Here is a 19524-nt window from a genome sequence, read left to right on the forward strand (position 1 = left end):
GAACTAGATCAAACTGGTTGCTTTATTAGAACTAGATCAAACTGGTTGAGCTTTATTAGAACTAGATCAAACTGGTTGAGCTTTATTAGAACTAGATCAAACTGGTTGAGCTTTATTAGAACTAGATCAAACTGGCTGAGCTTTATTAGAACTAGGTCAAACTGGTTGAGCTTTAATAGAACTAGATCAAACTGGTTGAGCTTTAATAGAACTAGATCAAACTGGTTGAGCTTTAATAGAACTAGATCAAACTGGTTGCTTTATTAGAACTAGATCAAACTGGTTGAGCTTGAATAGAACTAGATCAAACTGGTTGAGCTTTATTAGAACTAGATCAAACTGGTTGAGCTTTATTAGAACTAGATCAAACTGGTTGAGCTTTATTAGAACTAGATCAAACTGGTTGAGCTTTATTAGAACTAGATCAAACTGGCTGAGCTTTATTAGAACTAGATCAAACTGGTTGAGCTTTAATATAACTAGATCAAACTGGTTGAGCTTTAATATAACTAGATCAAACTGGTTGAGCTTTAATAGAACTAGATCAAACTGGTTGAGCTTGAATAGAACTAGATCAAACTGGTTGAGCTTTATTAGAACTAGATCAAACTGGTTGAGCTTTATTAGAACTAGATCAAACTGGTTGAGCTTTATTAGAACTAGATCAAACTGGTTGAGCTTGAATAGAACTAGATCAAACTGGTTGAGCTTTATTAGAACTAGATCAAACTGGTTGAGCTTTATTAGAACTAGATCAAACTGGTTGAGCTTTATTAGAACTAGATCAAACTGGTTGAGCTTTATTAGAACTAGATCAAACTGGTTGAGCTTTATTAGAACTAGATCAAACTGGTTGAGCTTTAATAGAACTAGATCAAACTGGTTGAGCTTTAATAGAACTAGATCAAACTGGTTGAGCTTTAATATAACTAGATCAAACTGGTTGAGCTTCATTAGAACTAGATCAAACTGGTTGAGCTTTATTAGAACTAGATCAAACTGGTTGAGCTTTAATAGAACTAGATCAAACTGGTTGAGCTTTAATATAACTAGATCAAACTGGTTGAGCTTTATTAGAACTAGATAAAACTGGTTGAGCTTTAATAGAACTAGATCAAACTGGTTGAGCATGTATATATTATAGGTAGTTCGTTTTATTAGTTGTATTAGTAGTTCTACCAAAACTTTTTTATGCTATTAATGTACTTTTTTTATTTATTATTATTTAATTGTAATTATTATTAGACAGTAGTTGCCATATTATTTTTGTTAATAAGTAAAACAAAAACAAAAAAAATTCATTTGGACACTTGAAAACGAGATGGTGGATCTCAAGAGATTTCATCCTGCAAAATGTGAAATAAATGTGAGCTTTGTTGCATCCCATCTTAAAGTATCAAATCCTCCCCCCAAATGTGCTTGTGTTCCTAGCTCCAACAGTGCAGTAATATCTAACAATACACACAAATCTAAAAGTAAAATAATGGAATTAAGAAATAAATAAATATTAGAAGGCATTTGATATCACAGCTGGATGTCCATTTAGTTAGCCCCACCCACCTCACCCCAGAAATGCAAATCAGTTGTCAAATCAGTTTCCAGAGAAAATCCAAAGATGTACATGTCTAACAGATCAACAAGTGTTCTCCAACATGTCCCAGATATGTTAATATACAAATCATATGCAATAGGGACATTTTATACCAGTTCAGCAAGCTAGTGGACTCTATCAAGTACTGTTGAAATCAATGTGATCTGTGGGGATATAATGACACCTAGAGGTTGTATGGTTGATCTCTCCCTAACCATCATTTATTCTGTATCTCACTGTTGTGATCTGGTAGGTCCCTGAAAATTGTCTCCACTTCCTTCCTGTGGAAGAGAACTACGAGCCTAATGTCAGAGAAATTGTGGACTATTTTATTTTATTTATTTATTTTACATTTATTTAACTAGGCAAGTCAGTTAAGAACAAATTATTATTTACAATGACGGCCTACACATTGTGGACTATGTATTGAGATATATTTTGTCCTATGCATTTTTTATGCGATATTTTTGTTGCTTTTTGCTATGTACAAATTCTAATAAAAGCAATCATCAAGAAATTCATTCTAGTTGCCTCCTCATTAATTTTCCTGACACCCCCACCCCCAAAAAACAAAAACAAATGTAATGTGAAAAAGTTCATTTTCAGCCCCCGCCTGATATTCTAAGAATTATTTTAGCTTATGGTTTGAGCAACATTATAGCCTTTTTTTAGACCAACGTGTGGCCGTTCGTCACGTTGTATAATGATTTGAAGACAGACGCAGGAATACTTATTAGGGCTTTTATTACTCCACCCAACACAAACACATGTATATACAAAAGGGACGTAACCCAAACAAAGAGCGAGGTGTAACCTCTACACAATACACAGGACGAGACCCGTAAACAACAAGAGCACAATACGTACTCACCAGACCAACGGACAATTATCGACAAGGACAATGGGGAACTGAGTGAGGGAAAAAAGTATTTGATCCCCTGCTGTACGTTTGCCCACGGACAAAGAAATGATCAGTCTATAATTTTAATGGTAGGTTTATTTGAACAGTGAGAGACAGAATAACAACAAAAAAATCCAGAAAAACGCATGTCAAAAATGTTATAAATTGATTTTCATTTTAATGAGGGAAATAAGTATTTGACCCCTCTGCAAAACATGACTTAGTACTTGGTGGCAAAACCCTTGTTGGCAATCACAGAGGTCAGACATTTCTTGTAGTTGGCCACCAGGTTTGCACACATCTCAGGAGGGATTTTGTCCCACTCCTCTTTGCAGACCTTCTCCAAGTCATTAAGGTTTCGAGCCTGACGTTTGGCAACTCGAACCTTCAGCTCCCTCCACAGATTTTCTATGGGATTAAGGTCTGGAGACTAGGCCACTCCAGGACCTTAATGTGCTTCTTCTTGAGCCACTCCTTTGTTGCCTTGGCCGTGTGTTTTGGGTCATTGTCATGCTGGAATACCCATCCACGACCCATTTTCAATGCCCTGGTTGAGGGAAGGAGGTTCTCACCCAAGATTTGACGGTACATGGCCCCGTCCATCTTCCCTTTGATGCGGTGAAGTTGTCCTGTCCCCTTAGTAGAAAAACACCCCCAAAGCATAATGTTTCCACCTCCATGTTTGACGGTGGGGATGGTGTTCTTGGGGTCATAGGCAGCATTCCTCCTTCTCCAAACACGGCGAGTTGAGTTGATGCCAAAGAGCTCGATTTTGGTCTCATCTGACCACATGACCTTCTCCCATTCCTCCTCTGGATCATCCAGATGTTCATTGGCAAACTTCAGACGGGCCTGGACATGCGCTGGCTTGAGCAGGGGGACCTTGCGTGCGCTGCAGGATTTTAATCCATGACGGCGTAGTGTGTTACTAATGGTTTTCTCTGAGACTGTGGTCCCAGCTCTCTTCAGGTCATTGACCAGGTCCTGCCGTGTAGTTCTGGGCTGATCCCTCACCTTCCTCATGATCATTGATGCCCCACGAGGTGAGATCTTGCATGAAGCCCCAGACCGAGGGAGATTGACCGTCATCTTGAACTTCTAACATTTTCTAATAATTGTGCCAACAGTTGTTGCCTTCTCACCAAGCTGCTTGCCTATTGTCCTGTAGCCCATCCTAGCCTTGTGCAGATCTACAATTTTATCCCTGATGTCCTTACACAGCTCTCTGGCTTTGGCCATTGTGGAGAGGTTGGAGTCTGTTTGATTGAGTGTGTGGACAGTTGTCTTTTATACAGGTAACGAGTTCAAACAGGTGCAGTTAATACAGTTAATGAGTGGAGAACAGGAGGGCTTCTTAAAGAAAAACTAACAGGTCTGTGAGACCCGGAATTCTTACTGGTTGGTAGGTGATCAAATACTTATGTCATGCAATAAAATGCAAATTAATTACTTAAAAATTATACAGTGTGATTTTCTGGATTTTTGTTTTAGATTCCGTCTCTCACAGTTGAAGTGTACCTATGATAAACATTTCAGACCTCTACATGCGTTGTAAGTAGGAAATCCTGCAAAATCGGCCGTGTATCAAATACTTGTTCTCCCCACTGTATATAAAAAAAGTATTTAGTCAGCCACCAATTGTGCAAGTTCTCCCACTTAAAAAGATGAGAGGCCTGTAATTTTCATCATAGGTACACGTCAACTATGACAGACAAATTGAGAAAAATAATCCAGAAAATCACATTGTAGGATTTTTTATGAATTTATTTGCAAATTATGGTGGAAAATAAGTATTTGGTCACCTACAAACAAGCAAGATTTCTGGCTCTCACAGACCTGTAACTTCTTCTTTATGAGGCTCCTCTGTCCTCCACTCGTTACCTGTATTAATGGCACCTGTTTGAACTTGTTATCAGTATAAAAGACACCTGTCCACAACCTCAAACAGTCACACTCCAAACTCCACTATGGCCAAGACCAAAGAGCTGTCAAAGGACACCGGAAACAAAATTGTAGACCTGCACCAGGCTGGGAAGACTGAATCTGCAATAGGTAAGCAGCTTGGTTTGAAGAAATCAACTGTGGGAGCAATTATTAGGAAATGGAAGATATACAAGACCACTGATAATCTCCCTCGATCTGGGGCTCCACGCAAGATCTCACCCCGTGGGGTCAAAATGATCACAAGAACGGTGAGCAAAAATCCCAGAACCACACGGGGGGACCTAGTGAATGACCTGCAGAGAGCTGGGACCAAAGTAACAAAGCCTACCATCAGTAACACACTACGCCGCCAGGGACTCAAATCCTGCAGTGCCAGACGTGTCCCCCTGCTTAAGCCAGTACATGTCCAGGCCCGTCTGAAGTTTGCTAGAGTGCATTTGGATGATCCAGAAGAGGATTGGGAGAATGTCAGATGAAACCAAAATATAACTTTTTGGTAAAAACTCAACTCGTCGTGTTTGGAGGACAAAGAATGCTGAGTTGCATCCAAAGAACACCATACCTACTGTGAAGCATGGGGGTGGAAACATCATGCTTTGTGGCTGTTTTTCTGCAAAGGGACCAGGACGACTGATCCGTGTAAAGGAAATAATGAATGGGGCCATGTATCGTGAGATTTTGAGTGAAAACCTCCTTCCATCAGCAAGGGCATTGAAGATGAAACGTGGCTGGGTCTTTCAGCATGACAATGATCCCAAACACACCGCCCGGGCAACGAAGGAGTGGCTTCGTAAGAAGCATTTCAAGGTCCTGGAGTGGCCTAGCCAGTCTCCAGATCTCAACACCATAGAAAATCTTTGGAGGGAGTTGAAAGTCCGTGTTGCCCAGCGACAGCCCCAAAACATCACTGCTCTAGAGGAGATCTGCATGGAGGAATGGGCCAAAATACCAGCAACAGTGTGTGAAAACCTTGTGAAGACTTACAGAAAACGTTTGACCTGTGTCATTGCCAACAAAGGGTATATAACAAAGCATTGAGAAACTTTTGTTATTGACCAAATACTTATTTTCCACCATAATTTGCAAATAAATTCATTAAAAATCCTACAATGTGATTTTCTGGATTTTTTTTCCTCATTTTTTTCTGTCATAGTTGATGTGTACCTATGATGAAAATTACAGGCCTCTCTCATCTTTTTAAGTGGGAGAACTTGCACAATTGGTGGCTGACTAAATACTTTTTTCCCCCACTGTATATATATATATATATATATATATATATATATATATATATATATATATATATATATATATATATATACACTACCGTTCAAAAGTTTGGGGTCACTTAGAAATGTCCTTTTTTTCCATGAAAACAAACATGAAATGAGTACGAAATACAGCAAAATGCATAGGACATGTAGTCATTGACAAGGTTAGAAATAATGATTTTTAATATAAATAATAATTTTGTCCTCCATCTGCAGCAATTACAGCCTTGCAGAGCTTTGGCATTCTAGTTGTCAATTTGTTGAGGTAATCTGAAGAGATTTCACCCCATGCTTCCTGAAGCACCTCCCACAAGTTGGATTGGCTTGATGAGCAATTCTTACGCACCTGTCACGATCGTCGTAATGATTGGACCAAGGCGCAGCGTGATATGCGTACATCTCTTTAATAGTGTACTAGCAACACGAACATAGAAAACGAAACAATGACACTACACAAAGAAACTAACACCCTGGCTCAACATACAAGAGTCCCCAGAGCCAGGGCGTGACAGTACCCCCCCCAAAGGCGTGGACTGCGACCGCGCCAGCATAAATCCAATAGGGGAGGGGCCGGGCGTGACCACCACCCTCTAACAACCCCCCCGTAGCGCCCCTGGTCTGGTCTGGTCCCGCTGGCTGGAGCTGGACTGGACATCGGTGGAGCGGATTGTTTAGGCTCCGGTGTGGAGCAGCTGACTGGTACCTGACCAGGCACCGGTGAAACAGGCACGGGCTGTGCCGGACTGACGACGCGCCCCACAGGCTTGGTGCGGGGAGCAGGAATGGGCCGGACCGGGCTGACGACGCGCACCATTGGCTTGGTGCGGGGAGCAGGGACGGGCCGGACCGGGCTGACGAAGCGCACCACTGGCTTGGTGCGGGGAGCAGGAACAGGCCGGGCCGGGCTGGCGACGCGCACTATAGGCTTGGTGCGGGGAGCAGGAACAGGCCGGGCCGGGCTGGCGACGCGCACCATTGGCTTGGTGCAGGGACGGGCCGGACCGGGCTGACGAAGCGCACCACTGGCTTGGTGCGGGGAGCAGGAACAGGCCGGACCGGGCTGACGACGCGCACCATTGGCTTGGTGCGGGGAGTAGGAACAGGCCGGGCCGGGCTGGCGACGCTCACCATTGGCTTGGTGCGAGGGGCAGGAACAGGCCGGGCCGGGCTGGCGACGCGCACCATTGGCTTGGTGCGAGGGGGAGGAACAGGCCGGGCCGGGCTGGCGACGCGCACCATTGGCTTGGTGCGAGGGGCAGGAACAGGCCGGGCCGGGCTAGCGACGCGCACCACAGGCTTGGTGCGAGGGACAGGAACAGGCCGGACCGTACTGGGAACACACACCACTGGCCTTGTGTGGGGATCAGGAACGAGCCGGACTGGTAACACACCTCAGTACCTCTCGCCGTGCTTCTACACTCTCCTTCCCTCTACTGACCAATGGCCCCCGTAACCTGGTGGCCTTCTCTCCTCGTCCACAAACTCGCCCTTTATCTGCCTCCAGCAGCCCCGTCGTCCATGCCGTGTGCCCCCCCAAATAAATGTATTGGGGGTGCCTCTCGCCTGTCCGACGACGGCCCGGTTGGCGCCGCTTCTCCTCTCCTGCCTGGGTCTCCCCCTTCATCGCCCTCCGGTAACGGAAGGCCTTCTCCTCCGTGATCTGCCCCCAACCAAGGAGGACATCCACTAACGTTACCTCCGGCGTTTGCTCCTGGACACGCTGCTTGGTCCTGTATTGGTGGGATCTTCTGTCACGATCGTCGTAATGATTGGACCAAGGCGCAGCGTGATATGCGTACATCTCTTTAATAGTGTACTAGCAACACGATACAAAATACAAAACAACAAAACGAAACGTGAAGTCCTCGGTCATGAACACAAACCAACACGGAACAAGATCCCACAAACACAAGTGCACCAAAGGCTGCCTAAGTATGGTTCCCAATCAGAGACAACAAGAAACAGCTGATTCTCGTTGCCTCTGATTGAGAACCACCCCGGCCAACATAGAAACACATAACCTAGAACAGAACATAGAAAACGAAACAATGACACTACACAAAGAAACTAACACCCTGGCTCAACATACAAGAGTCCCCAGAGCCAGGGCGTGACAGTACCATACGGTCAAGCTGCTTCCACAACAGCTCAATTGGGTTGAGATCCGGTGACTGTGCTGGCCACTCCAATATAGACAGAATAACAGCTGACTGCTTCTTCCCTAAATAGTTATTGCATAGTTTGGAGCTGTGCTTTGGGTCATTGTCCTGTTGCAGGAGGAAATTGGCTCCAATCAAAATGGAGTGATAGCCTTCCTTCTTCAAGATACCTTTTACCCTATACAAATCTCCCACTTTACCACCACCAAAGCACCCCCAGACCATCACATTACTGCCACCATGCTTGAGAGATGGCATCAAGCACTCCTCCATCATCTTTTCCTTTGGTCTGCATCTCACAAATGTTATTCTTTGTGATCCGAACACCTCAAACTTAAATTCATCTGTCCATAACACTTTTTTCCAATCTTCCTCTGTCCAGTGTCTGTGTTCTTTTGCCCATCTTAATCTTTTCTTTTTATTGGCCAGTCTGAGATATGGCTTTTTCTTTGCCACTCTGCCTAGAAGGTCAGCATCCCGGAGTCGCCTCTTCACTGTTGACGTTGAGACTGGTGTTTTGCAGGTACTATTTAATGAAGCTGCCAGTTGAGGACCTGTGAGGCATCTGTTTCTCAAACTAGACACTCTAATGTATTTGTCCTCTTGCTCAGTTGTGCACTGGGGCCTCCCACTCCTCTTTCTATTCGGGTTAGAGCCAGTTTGCGCTGTTCTGTGAAGGGAGTAGTACACAGAGTTGTACGAGATCTTCAGTTTCTTGGCAATTTCTCGCAATGAATAGCCTTCATTTCTCAGAACAAGAATAGACTGACGAGTTTCAGAACAAAGTTATTTGTTTCTGGCCATTTTGATTCTGTAATCAAACCTACAATTGCTGATGTTCCAGATACTCAACTAGTCTCAAGAAGGCCAGTTTTATTGTTTCTTTAATCAGCACAACAGTTTTCAGCTGTGCTAACATAATTGCAAAAGGGGTTTCTAATGATCAATTAGCCTTTTAAAATGATAAACTTGGATTTGCAAACACAACGTGCCATTGGAACACAGGACTGATGGTTGCTGATAATGGGCCTCTGTACGCCTATGTAGATATTCCATTACAAATCAGCCGTTTCCAGCTACAATAGCCATTTATTACATTAACAATGTCTACACTGTTTTTCTGATCAATTTGATGTTATTTTAATGGACTAAAAAATTGCTTTTCTTTAAAAAACAAGGACATTTCTATGTGACCCCAAACTTTTGAACGGTAGTATATATATATATATATATATATATATAATATATATATATATATATATATATATATATATATATATATATAATATATATATAATATATATATATATATATATATATATATATAATATATATATATATATATATTATATATATATATATATATATATATATATATATATATATATATATACTACCGTTCAAAAGTTTGGGATCACATAGAAATGTCCTATATATATATATATATACAGTTGAAGTCAGAAGTTTACATACACCTTAGCCAAATACATTTAAACTCAGTTTTTCACAATTCCTGACATTTAATCCTAGTAAAAATTCCCTGTCTTAGGTCAGTTAGGATCACCACTTTATTTAAAGAATGTGAAATGTCAGAATAATAGTAGAGAGAATGATTTATTTCAGCTTTTATTTATTTCATCACATTCCCTGTGGGTCAGAAGTTTACATACACTCAATTAGTATTGGATAGCATTGCCTTTAAATTGTTAAACTTGGGTCAAATGTTTCAGTTAGCCTTCCACAAGCTTCCCACAATAAGTTGCCCATTCCTCCTGACAGAGCTGGTGCAACTAGGTCAGGTTTGTAGGCCTCCTTGCTCGCACATGCTTTTTCAGTTCTGTCTACACATTTTCTATAGGACTGAGGTCAGGGCTTTGTGATGGCCACTCCAATACCTTGACTTTGTTGTCCTTAAGCCATTTTGCCACAACTTTGGAAGTATGCTTGTGGTCATTGTCCATTTGGAATACCCATTTGCGACCAAGCTTTAACTTCCTCACTGATGTCTATCCACATAATTTTCCTTCCTCATCTATTTTGTGAAGTGCACCAGTCCCTCCTGCAGCAAAGCACCCCCACAGCATGATGCTGCCACCCCCGTGCTTCACGGTTGGGATGGTGTTCTTCGGCTTGCAAGCAGTCCCCTTTTTCCTCCAAACATAACGATGGTCATTACGGCCAAAGAGTTCTATTTTTGTTTCATCAGAGGACATTTCTCCAACAGTACGATCTTTGTCCCCATGTGCAGTTGCAAACTGTAGTCTGGCTTTTTTATGGCGGTTTTGGAGCAGTGGCTTCTTCCTTGCTGAGCGGCCTTTCAGGTTATGTCAATATAGGACTAGTTTTACTGTGGATATAGATACTTTTGTACCTGTTTCCTCCAGCATCTTCACAAAGGTCCTTTGCTGTTGTTCTGGGATTAATTTGCACTTTTCGCACCAAAGTACGTTCATCTCTAGGAGACAGAACGCGTCTCCTTCCTGAGCGGAATGATGGCTGCGTGGTCCCATGTTGTTTATGCTTGCGTACTATTGTTTGTACAGATGAACGTGGTATCTTCAGGCATTTGGAAATTGCTCCCAAGGATGAACCAGACTTGTGGAGGTCTAGAATTTTTATTCTGAGGTCTTGGCTGATTTCTTTAGATTTTCCCATGATATTGAGCAAAGAGGCACTGTGTTTGAAGGTAGGCCTTGAAATACATCCACAGGTACACCTCCAATTAACACAAATTATGTCAATTAGCCTATCAGAAGCTTCTAAAGCCATGACATCATTTTCTGGAATTTTCCAAGCTGTTTAAAGGCACAGTCAACTTAGTGTATGTAAACTTCTGACCCACTGGAATTGTGATACAGTGAATTATAAGTGAAATAATCTGTAAACAATTGTTGGAAAAATTACTTGTGTCATGCACAAAGTAGATGTCCTAATCGACTTACCAAAACTATAGTTTGTTAACAAGAAATTTGTGGAGTGGTTGAAAAATGAGTTTGAATGACTCCAACCTAAGTGTATGTAAACCTCCGACTTCAACTGTATATATATATATATATATATATATATATATATATATATATATATATATATATATATATATTCGAGGAAAGAAGCACTTTGCTCTTGCTTTCTGGATATAAAATAGGCTAAAGCGTTCTCAATAAACTGGCGGGGAAGTTTAAATGGCAAAAGCTTCTTTGGTGTGATGTGATCACATTAGCTGGTGGTAAAAATAAAATTGTGCCCAATATTTATGTTTACAATGAAATGTATTACATCAGAAGGCCCAGTTTTTCCAATCAAATGTATGAATTAAGTTACAACGTTTTCCTATCAGTCTAATTTGCATGAACATTGTGATTGGATGATAGAAGTGAGGGTTATCGAATCAGGATCAAATCCTCTGATCTCCTTGAGCTCATTAATGATAAAATGTTCATATTTAAAAATTGCTGAAAGGCCAGTCTCTTTGGCAGTGACAAGGAGTGGCAAGGAGTGGAATGTTAACTAAATAGTCTGGTACTCAGGCTAGGTGGAATGTTAACTAACTAGTCTGGTACCCAGGCTAGGTGGAATGTTAACTAACTAGACTGGTACTCAGGCTAGGAAAACACAAGTTTGGAAAGCAAATGGCTCATGCTTATTAAATGTAATGGCAAAAATGTAGATTTCCGCTTAAATAGTAACTGCTTTTAATGATCTGATAAGGACATGCATAAACTTGGTATCATTGGAAAGAACACACCTGGGAGATTCTAAGGAAATGGTCAGAACATAGACAGGAATGTCACAGTTCAGATCACAGAAGGTCAAGCACACACAAAGTAACCATTTTCTAATTTTGGACAAGCTATAAGTTAATTATTGATGAATAGAGCTGGAAACACATCAGATTGCTTCCACAACAAGTCAAAAACTTCTAGGGGGAAAATGGGATTGATAGACACAGCAGCTAGAACTTTACAGACTTTTTATAAGGGGTGTCATGTGCAGTCAAGGGACATCGCCAAGTGTCCCCTCAACCTCTCCAAAGTGTCCTAAGTATGTAAATAAGGCAATTCCACTGCTACATTGAATATGCCTAAAAGTTCTTGGTCACTATAAAAACACAATTTCTACAATATCAATCTCTCTCAAATATCCCAGTGAACCTGGGTGGTACTGGCTCCACATAATCTTCAATGACCGTATGCCTTTCTGTCCTCAGGTTAATCTCCTTCTGTTGTGCTGGTTCCAGTGCCCCTACCTCTGTTCTTCTGTCTTCTCTGTTGATGCCTAGGTGTCCTCCCTGCCCCCCCCCCCCCCCCCCCCACATCTAGATGAACTGGCTGAGAGGGGAGTGGAGCCAGGGCATGCAGTGGGGGTAGTGGGAGAGGAGTGTGGCCTTTGTGGTGTGGTGGAGCTGGAACCATCAGTAGAGACAGCATTAGAGACAGCAGCGGGGGTTGTGGATCTGGCAGGGGAGGGTGAAGACCTTGACTGGCGGGGGCGCTTGCTGGGCGGTGGTTTTCTCCCAAACGTCATCATTTTAAAGTCATTTAGCAGACGCTCTTATCCAGAGCGACTTACAAATTGGTGCATTCAACTTAGGATAGCCAGTGGGACAACCCCCCTTTTTTTATGGGGTAGAAGGATTACTGTTATACTATTCCAGGTATTCCTTAAAGAGGTAGGGTTTCAAGTGTCTCCGGAAGGTGGTCAGTGACTCCGCTGTCCTGCCATCGTGGGGGAGCTTGTTCCACCATTGGGGTGCCAGAGCAGCGAATAGCTTTGACTGGGCTGAGCGGGAACTGTGCTTCCGTAGAGGTAGGGGGGCTAGCAGGCCAGAGGTGGATGAACGTAGTGTCCTCGTTTGGATGTAGGGTCTGATCAGAGCCTGATGTAAGGAGGTGCCGTTCCCCTCACAGCTCCGTAGGCAAGCACCATGGTTTTGTAGTAGATGCGAGCTTCAACTGGAAGCCAGTGGAGTATGCGGTGGAGCGTGGTGACATGAGAGAACTTGGGAAGGTTGAACACCAGACGGGCTGCAGCGTTCTTCTTTTCAAAATGGTTGACGAAGTCATCCACAGAGAGGGAGGGGGGAGGAGGAGGAGGATTCAGCAGGGAGGAGAAGGTGGCAAAGAGCTTCCTAGGGTTAGAGGCAGAGGCTTGAAATCTAGAGTGGTAGAAAGTGGCTTTAGCAGCAGAAACAGAGGAAGAAAATATAGAGAGGAGGGAGTGAAAAGATGCCAGGTCCGCAGGGAGTCTAGTTTTCCTCCATTTCCGCTCGGCTGCCCGGAGCCCTGTTCTGTGAGCTCGCAATGAGTCGTCAAGCCACGGAGCAGGAGGGGAGGACCGAGCCGGACGGGGGGATAGGGGACATAGAGAGTCAAAAGATGCAGAAAGGGAGGAGAGGAGGGTTGAGGAGGCAGAATCAGGAGATCGGAGAAGGATTTAGCAGAGGGAAGAGATGATAGGATGGAAGAGGAGAGAGTAGCGGGAGAGAGAGAGCGAAGGTTGCGATGGCACATTACCATCTGAGTAGGGGCAGAGTGAGTAGTGTTGGAGGAGAGCGAGAGAGAAAAGGATACAAAGTAGTGGTCGGAGACTTGGAGGGGAGTTGCAGTGAGATTAGTAGAAGAACAGCATCTAGTAAAGATGATTGCCTGCCTTGTGAGTAGGGGGGACGGTGAGAGGGTGAGGTCAAAAGAGGAAAGGAGTGGAAAGAAGGAGGCAGAGAGAAATGAGTCGAAGGCAGACGTAGGGAGGTAAAAGTCACCCTGAACTGTGAGGGGTGAGCCATCCTCAGGAAAGGAACTTATCAAGGCGTCAAGCTCATTGATGAACTCTCCAAGAGAACCTGGAGGGCGATAAATGATAAGGATGTTAAGCTTGAATGGGCTAGTGACTGTGACAGCATGGAATTCAAATGAGGAGATAGACAGATGGGTCAGGGGGAAAAGAGAGAATGTCCACTTGGGAGAGATGAGGATTCCTGTGCCATCGCCGCGCTGACCAGATGCTCTTGGGGTATGCGAGAACACATGGTCAGACGAGGAAAGAGCAGTAGGAGTAGCAGTGTTTTCTGTGATAATCCATGTTTCCGTCAGCGCCAAGAAGTCAAGGGACTGGAGGGTAGCATAGGCTGAGATGAACTCTGCCTTGTTGGCTGCCGGAGACCTGGAACTCCACGTGGGTGGTGCGCGCAGGGACCACCAGGTTAGAGAGGCAGCAGCCACACGGTGTGAGGCGTTTGTATGGCCTGTGCAGAGAGGAGATGTTAGAGCCGAGGCTAGGGCAGTGGCTATGGTAAAGAGGAAAGGAAGCCACTACAGGAGAGAACAGGGATAAGCGAACACATAGTTGACAGGCTACAGAAAAGGCTACAATAATGCAAAGGAGATCGGAATGAAATGAACTAAACATCTGGGAAAGCGAGAGAGCGGGGCCTCCCTCACTTACCTTTCACTGAAACACTCAAATATAACTCTCCCAACTTCCACTTTAGAAATTATAATTGTTATAAACTACAGCGGTTCAATGTTTTCTAGGAATAGACTCTAACTTATTTTATTCAGCTAGTATCGTATATGAAGATTATGACGTTGTTAATGTTTTAAGTGGAACCGGAGAGGACGTTGATTTTAGTATCAAGAGGGAATGTTTTAGTGTAACGCCACATACAACAGACAGGAAGTGTGTTGTAGACAGGGGATTGGACAGTAGAGGGAGCCACCCACATCTTGGGGAGATTATATATACTGGGGGAAAAACGAAGGAGAGGGCAGAGCGACCATTGCAATCCGGGCCGTCGCTCTCCGGATGTCATGACATCTGTCACTTATGCTGAAGCTTGTGATATGAATAAACCTTATGATCCAAGTTCAGTATGAGCGGACTCCTTTGTTCATCAGCAATAATTGCCAGCATTCACCCGATACGACAAATGGCGCCCAACGTGGGGCTGGTCTGCATCTCTCCTCTGTTTCATTCAGCCGCCAAGCTAACTCGGTCTGAAGTGCCAGAAAAGGGTGAGTTTTCCTCACAGCTTTGGAGATTGTTAGTTTGGATGCTATGTGATTGTACACTGGAGGAATGTACCATTACGACCGTGCCTCGTGTGGCGTTATTGCTGAGAACGGGGGGGTCTGGCTAATCATTATAAAAAATTTAAAACAGCGCAAAAGTGGGTAGAGCCTATATTGGCTATAGAGATGTGTTGCTTGAATAGGAAGTCAAGAACAATCGGGGCCAAGATACGTATATAAGTTAGGACATTGCAGGATTTGATAAGCCCTCGGAACAAACGAGGCGACCGCATGGTGGGCCATAAAATCCTGGTAACGCGTTAGGGGTTTCAGGTCAGTCAGTCAGTCTTGGACTGGAGTTTGGTTGTAGATTTAGTGGGGGTTGCTTGCCCATCTTCTATTCGACGGGATATCTGCTTGGGGGGGACCGCTCATAAAATATCCAGAACTCACGGCAGCCTAAAGTTAGGAAAAAGGAAAAAGTAATTAAAGACGCAATGTCAGGTGCATTGTTTTTATGCTACATGGTGCATACAGGCTAAATGCTAAATGCTAATATGCTGCATGCTAACATGTGACCGTAGAGGTCCACTGCGATGGGAGAAAGCCTCTTAAATTATGTTTGTCTGTAGAATTTCGGTTCTAGGTTTTGTGAGCGCTGTTAAATGTTGTTTGACTATGAGGGGGAAACGGAGGTACAGCAGGACTGTTAACTGTCTATTTGGGGTTGGGGAGAGATCTAAGAATCTCCCTTCCACGGTGAAAAAGTATTTTTTGAATGTATCGCGCATGCGTGGGATTTTACTAAACAACACATCTGTTACACTGCAGGGGGAGACAGAGAGACACAGACGAGGGAACAAAGAGGAGAGATTTTAACACGAATCTTATAGTTTTAAAGCGGCTGCTGTTTGAAAATGAAACTATTTGTTGGGATGTAGTGAATTTATAAATTGGGTATATGTTGACGTAATTAATTAAATTAAATGACGGATTAAAATAAAATAAAAATGTTTTTGAGCGATCTATTTAGTCCTGAGTTCAGTCTTAGAGCGAATGTGAACGAAGGAATATTGAATATGGTTGAAATAACTCGGTGATTGCAGTAACTACTAAAATCTTTTTCTGTGTCTCTGCTTTTGTCATATGAGAGGAACAATGGAGAGAGAAGGAGAGGGGGTGCTGACGTACACGTCACGTGACGCGACAGAGGATCGAGTCAAAGGTTTGAGACTGGTCTGGTTACAAAATCTTCCCCTACAGGATGTTTGATGTTATGACAATTTCACATAGGCTTGGCAAATACTATTTCATTAAAAATTGCATTTGAGGCTATGTGCATCACTTGGGTTGATTGGAGTTGTGTTGGGAATCAAGGGAATCAAGGACTGACATTATTCTGTAAAATTAAGATAATTAGGTGCTTATAGAACAAGGGGGTTATGGGAATTGTAGTAATGGTAGGGTTACAGGCTTTGTTTATGGGTATTGTAGTCTGAAGTTGACTACTTGCATTTGATGGGTTGTGGTAAGATAGCCACCACTAATTGATAAATTGGTGACATAAGATGTAGAAATAAAAAATTGGTTTTAATTATTCATAATTTTTAATTGATTTTTTAATTGATTTTTTTTATTTTAATTAGAAATGGTTTTTGAATAGAAATTTTAATTGAATTATTTCATAGTCATATTTTTATTGATTTATTTAAAAAAAAAAAAAAGTTGTTTGGGTTATATTAATAATTAAAGGGGGGAAGCCATAGGCTATATAGTCTAAAATAAAATAATTCACGATAAAGGAATATAAAAGGGTTGTTATAATGGGGAGAAAGGACAGCAAGGCTATGAAGGTGATTACACCGGTTGATATAGGGAAAAAAATAGTAATCCTTTAACTAAAGTAGTGTTAGGTTATCCGGCAAATGAAACAAAAGTTGCCCTTCATTCTCAAACAAAAACTGATAAAATATTCCAGCGATAAGATAAACAACGGTATAGAGAAGGCGACAGAAAAACTAAGCGCAGAAGTCAGTATACAGTACACCTTTCTCACATACGGATTCAGCAAAAAGACACCCACCTTATGAGAAGGAAGTAGAGCTTAGGGATGTTTATCCTCAGCTTCCAGGGATCATCCAGGAGGGTGATTGTTGCATCAGAGATGAAGATGAATAATAGATAGAGGACAAGCAGAAACGACAATGAAGATGAATCCAAAACTCCAGAAGGAAGAAAATGAGATGTCTGGAAGAGAAGAAGTAACACAACTGGATGAACAACTCAAGAAGAGAAGATACAGAAGGAGAAACCTGCTGAGAAAATAATCCCAAGAATTGGAGGAGAAGAATACATTGAGGAGGAAAAAGGCCAATAGTAAGAAGATGATGGAAGATGATATTTCGAGGACAGAACTTAGAATATAAGCTTTTGAAGAATCCTGATATGTCAACAGCAAGAAAGAACAGGATCAAGAAACTCTCAGAAAACTCAATCATACAACTGGTGGAGAAGAGAAGCTTTGGTTATGAAGAATCAAAGTGAACCAAATCAACAATCACTGTTACAGCTTCAACTGAACAAGATCAAATGCAATTGTACCAGCCACCAAGGGGGGTACCAGGTGTTCCATATCCACAGCCAGTTTCTGGACAGACACAGAATTGGAGAGGAAGAGGACGAGAAGAAATAGAAGGAGGAGGAAGATTTCAGCTACACTTCCAGCAACTTTCAGAAGAATGGTATAATTGTGGACAGATTGGTCACTTTACCTGTGACTGCAATGGGCCAGGAGGAAACAACAGAGAACATTTTTAAGGAAGATACAGGGGCCAGTCAAGATCACCTGTTCTCCAGGTGAACCCTAAGGATTCTAGAGTGCCTAGAAGATACGAAGGGGGGTGTCAGCTGATAGCACCGATTAGGGAGAAGAACAAAAATATCCAACAATTGAAGTGAAAATAAAAAGGACTATGAGAAGTGATGGTGAATAGTGGAAAAACGTATCTGTGTTCAGCCTAAAGAGGTTAAACATCTCACTATGTAAAATTAAGTAATTAGGATAGGGATTTGAGGTAGTAAAACAGTTAATTACTCTTAGGGAACCAATTGAGCTATGCTATAAAAAATCTAAGAGAAATTAAAATAGACATACTAATATTAGAACATATACCTATTGCATTGTTGGGAAGAGATGCATTGTGTAAATTGAACTGTACAATAAGATGTACACTAGACGGCTGTCTGGTAGAAGATTTTAAAAAGTAGGGTTTTTGGGAATCATATTGGCTTAAAAAGATAATATCATAGGAAGGATGATAATCTATTAGACTGCCTATTAGACAATCTGTCTGGAAAATAAAGTTAAAAGGGGTGACTGTTATTCTGGGTTACATTCTTACACCAAGAGATTTCAGGCTAGGCTAAAAGGTGTTTAGTCGTTTGCCAAGTCTGTGTGTAAAGAAGTCAGAAGCAGGTGGGGACTTTCCCAATCACATATTCTAAAAATTGGTGGTAAAGGGATTTTGTGAATAAATCAGTGGAAAAGGTTTTTAAAGGTTAGGAGAAAAGATTAGATTAAAAAAAGTTAGGAGAACTAGGTTGAAGGGACTCTAAGACAGTAAGCTAAGTTTCAAAGTTAGTAGTAAGAGAGAGAGAACAATGGTGAAGGACATTTTAGAGTAGGGAGATCAAGGTAATTATAGGTGTATTTTTTATAATCAAAAGTTTGAAAGTCAGGGATTAGAGGTAGGACTGAGAGTTGGAAAAAGTGACACTAGTGGTGATAGATGGAAGTACAAGCAAAGAGTTCAAAGCTTTGGGGAAAATGGATGAAGTAACTAAGGACATTAACACTTCAGTCTATTAAAACAACAGTGAGAAGCAATTTAACTATAGCCATAAATATATCGCATTTGATTATAAGGGAACCAATAGCTCCAGCACCAATTTTAGGGGAAATACTTATTAGGGTTAGGATGGGGACGTTCCTCCCACATGGAGAGATAATTATGGAGAAGAAGTATTGTTATCAGGACCAGATGTAGAAGCTGTTGCCCCTAATCAAAGGAGGTATAGTTTGTACAACAATATGAAGTGGAAGAGGGTTATGAGTGATTGTTCACTTATTTTGCGTAATGTTACAGAGAAAGATCAGGGAGAATATATGTGTACTTATCTAGTGCAAGCATTAAAATTTGTTCCGGTTAAGAATTATTGGTTAAAGGGCTATGTAATTCGTAAAGTGACGCTTATAATGGAAGATTTGAAGTCTGTTGAAGCTTCCACAGTCACCGAGGGAGTTCAGGAGGAGTAGATTACAGTAGTCACTCCAACAGTAAATAATGCACATAGGATATCGGTAGCTTTCCTACTAGAAATAATTAAGGTTAATACATCAACTAAATCAACTACTTTGATGGTAACTTTGGAAGGGATTAATGATACGATGGCAATAGCAAATGTAGGAAGTATGACACCGACAACAACTTTTCTGAAATTAAAGGGGGTAGCAAGAAGGACTCAGGGGTTTATGGTACGGATGGAGAGTGCTGTCAATGATAGTACGAATAGGGTTAAAATAGGAGAGCAGATAGTAGTAGAGAGTCAATATAGATTCATCTGAAATAGTGAAGGATACTATCATGGAGGT

Source organism: Coregonus lavaretus, assembly GCF_964263955.1.
Source record: "Coregonus lavaretus genome assembly, contig: HAP1_SCAFFOLD_190, whole genome shotgun sequence".
Classification (NCBI taxonomy): Eukaryota; Metazoa; Chordata; class Actinopteri; order Salmoniformes; family Salmonidae; genus Coregonus; species Coregonus lavaretus.